At 41.4% G+C, this 4,027-nt stretch overlaps 1 long non-coding RNA gene across 2 annotated transcripts in view; it reads right to left on the bottom strand.

The window, feature by feature from the left end:
- The window catches only part of LOC147025363 (uncharacterized), a 111,114-nt gene extending 109,070 nt beyond the window's left edge, over window positions 1-2,044 (bottom strand). For both annotated transcript variants that reach the window (XR_015059471.1, XR_015059470.1), the window contains exon 1: window positions 1,307-2,044. This is a non-coding gene — a long non-coding RNA (uncharacterized LOC147025363). The remainder of the gene's footprint in view (window positions 1-1,306) is intronic.
- Window positions 2,045-4,027: the final 1,983 nt, after the last annotated feature.

The following is a 4,027-nucleotide window of genomic DNA, read 5'->3' as shown; positions in this document are numbered from 1 at the left end:
AACAACAGCAGAATGGAAGCGATGAGCAGAAAAATGGACAGGATAATCGAAAAAAACAGGGCACACCAAAATATGATAATCCAAAAAAACACGAGAAAAGACGCGAGGTGCAGAAAAATGGACGAAGACAGCTGCGAAATGGACATGATGGGCGATGAAATAAAAACGGAGATGAATGAAGCGATGGGCAGAGAAATGTCAACGGAACGAGAGGAGGTAAGGGAGTGTCGGATCGGTGTCTGGGAAGAAGTGAGGGAGATTGAGGCCAGACTGATGGGAGAGATCGGAAACATAACGATGGAGGTAGAATGACTGACGATAGGACAGAATGAGATGAAGGAACAAATGGAGAAGAACACAGGGGTGATAAAGGAGTTAAGAGCCGCCGGGAAGGAAACAACAAGAGAGATGACTGCAATTAAAACCGAATGTAAAATGGCACATGAGAAACGGACGAAGAGAGTAGAGGAGGTGACACAGACGATGGGAACAAAGGAACGGGAAATGGAAACACAAATAGAAACAACGAAGGTGACGTTAGAGGGGGAAATACAAGGAGCGCAGGGTTTATTTTAAGGAAATGTTAGAACTGCACAAATCTTTGAGGCAGGTGCCATGGCCCAGTGTTTGAGATTCTCTGAGTCTGAGAAGCATTTGTAATGGCTATTTTTTTTAAACATTTTATAGATTTAAATTCCTTTGTATTCTTTGACAAGGTACAGAACACAGGATGCCTCACTGGAGTCTATAAAATTAGTATCATTAGCTAAAAGTATAACCGTAAATATCCAAGTGCATTCAAAATGCGCAGAAATTTGGAACAGCCTTGCTAACTACTCAATGTCTCATACGCAAGTCGCCCAAAGCTGCACGTGAATTATTAGGTCAGTGCGTGTTTACAGAACCATCGCTCAGATGATCGCTGGCAGAGCCTGTAGGCCTAGCCTCGCGGTGCAGGTTTGACAAGCAGAGTAACCTATTAATGGTACGGCAAGTATTTTTAAAAACCTAATGTAGTTGAAAATATCCCAGTAGATCTATTCCATAATTCTATATTGTTGAAACAATGTTGATGAAACTCATACGACACGAGAGTCGAGATCGAGACCTACTTCGTCATGTTCGTGCCTGTGAAATCTGTGTTGGGGAGACCGGGGAAATTGTAACACTTTTGTAGATTCTATCATAAACTGTCTTTAAATAGTGAACTGCTAATCACAACATACAGCATCTGACATCTGTTAACTCATTCCTAAGGATGAATCTAAGGAGGCAAAACTTGATCAAAACTTGCAGTATGTCTCACCTGTAAACCACCTGGAGATGTAAAGTGTATTGTGGAAGCAGACAGGGCCTCGCTTTCAAAAAAGATGGAACACTCCATAGCAATATCCCTTCGATGCGATGGGTCAGTTGACCAAACTCAGCTAGACAAGATCTTCGTGATGGCAAAGGTAGTTAGCAAAACTGGTGAAGATGAAACAGTGTTCTTAGGTGCAGCAGAACCTGATATAATAGGCGCACAAGGACATTTTAATGCAGTTAAGACGGCCTGCAAAAACACAGTTGGTGAACCCACTACAGAATATATTTTTCAAAATATGTCATCAATAGTAACTGATGGAGCCAGTGTTGATACTGGAGAAAGAAATGGTCGGTGGGCATTATTTGATTCAATTGACTGAAATCCCAAAACTGAAAATCTGGTGTGCTGTTCATCGCACTCAGTTAGCTTAGAAGCCAGTCACGGATCTCGTGTCCGAAGTAAGCCACTTGCTGCAGAAACTAAGTGGATTATCAAGCTTTTTTTATACTTCTGGTCTGAGAACTCGACAGCTAAAAGAATTAGCCAGTACAAATGATCTAGCATGTCGGTCCCTTCCAAAATTATTTGAAGTTCGTTGAAGTGAGTACACATTTTCCCTGGTGAATTCTGTTCTAGAATCATGGCATGCATGAGTATTTTATATGCAACAGTCTCATGACAAACAAGCCAAAGGATTTGAAACTCTCCTGACAAACAAAACAAACCCAGAATTGCTTGCATTTATAGCTGATATGCTGGCAGTGTTTTCAAGATTTCAGAAGAAAATGCAATCTGATAACGTCACACTGCTCGACATTCAACGAGAGGTGATGCTTGTGAAGATAAGTATTAGCAGCCTCCAGAAGACATGTCTTTTAGGGGGTTGGGTGTCTCGTCTTCAAGCACAGTCACAGTACAGCTAGTAGAAAGTGATGAGAGATCCTTCTATATGCTGAAAGGAATTAAGCTAACTCGTGATGAACCAAGGTGGAGAAGAGGTCATCATCTTTTTGTTATAGACAGACACAATTTATCAGCAATCAAGGTTGTCACAGAAGCACTAAAATAATTTTTAACTCAACGGTTTGGCACTGACAATGAGTGTTTGGAAACTTTGGCTCCTTTTCTCAAATTTCAAAAGGATGCAAACCTAGAGGCAGTCCACAAACTTATGTGTCCAGATTTAGATCTTATGGCTTTGGGCATGGAGTTCAACGATTTCACAGAGTCGGGGCAATTCTCTAACCTAACCCTGTCAAAAATAATTATCAGCCAGCTTTTAGCGGCAGGTGGGCACTACGATACTTTGGCCAGAGTTTATGCCAGAATTTTAGCGGCAAAGCCACATTCAGCAGATGTGGAGAGACTTATCAGATCCAGCAATGCAATGAAAAGCATAGACCGCTCAAGAATGTCATTAGAGACAGATAATTATTATTTATACGTCCATTACAATATGCCTGCAATTGACTTGTGGGATCCACGGCCTGCTGTTCTCACCTGGCTTTCCACAAAGGCACGTCGAACAAGAGAAGTAACCAAAGCAAAGGAACAAAATTACTTTAAAGATGTATTCTCTGAAGCGCAGAAAATAAATGCTGATGACAGTCTTGATGCAGAATCAGATACAGCTGAACCGCCATTGAAAAATAAGATGGTTTTAGATTATATGCCAGATACAACTTTGCAAATCTTGCATTTATGAAAGTTTCACTGTTTTAGACATGTTTTACTATGTACTGTTTGATACAAAATGTAAATCAAAGTACAATTCAGCATGTGTAAGACTAAAAATTATATATCTAGTCATATAAACACAGTGTTTAAATTTTTAACCATCTTAGTATTTGACCAAAATTTTAAAACAAAGTACTCATCAGCATACATTTGTGGATGTAAAATAAAAAATATACTTCTTGTCATATAAACAGTAAAGAAAGATACTTTTGCTTTTCAGTATCATGGTCATGCATTGACTTGTTGTTTCTTTATATGACATTGGAGTTTTTATGATAAATTTTAGTACTGCACAAAATTGGATTTAGAACTGCACAAGTAGGGGTCTACTGCACGTCAAAATAAACCCTGAAGGGGTGCATCGGGAATTAACGATGGTTGAAGAGGAGGTCGATGAGGTAAAAATCGAGATGATTGAAATTAAAGCAAAACAGGTAGAAACAGGTAGGGGAGTAAAGGAAGAGATTATTGAATGCATGGACGTGTTACATTTGCAGCGTGACAGAATGCTCGAAGAACGGAAGGAAGTGAGTATAACGAAGGTGAGTCATGGTGAGACCGGGCACGTACATAATGCGATTGGGGGGAATGAAGGACCCGGGGTTTCTTGGAGTGCCCAATGTGCTGGAGTATGTGTGGAGTGCATGTGATATAACATGGATGAGTGCACACGAAAGAGTGGGACACGGATCGACCCGGACGGGAGTAGTGGTTCGTGTAGCGGACCGGAGTCGCGAGCCTCCTGAGGGGGACAGACTTGAATTGGAAATCATGCCAGCCCCATGAGATGCTTGCCCGGCATGTCCGGGAGTGTGCGTGGTCCATGCTTTGCAAACCGCACAAGCATTGTCGGTGGCGCGATGTGTTAATGGTTTCAGAGGGGCCGGCATGTAAACGCTCCATGACAGATAAATCACTGGAGCACGAACGGCGAAACAGAACAGATTTGGCTGCAATCTTTTTTCCACGGGGACCAGGTGTACA

Source organism: Eptatretus burgeri, chromosome 6 (assembly GCF_056783735.1).
Source record: "Eptatretus burgeri isolate ZD-2024b chromosome 6, Ebu_testis_v1, whole genome shotgun sequence".
Taxonomy (NCBI): Eukaryota; Metazoa; Chordata; class Myxini; order Myxiniformes; family Myxinidae; genus Eptatretus; species Eptatretus burgeri.
This window is presented reverse-complemented; position numbering and strand designations above follow the sequence as displayed.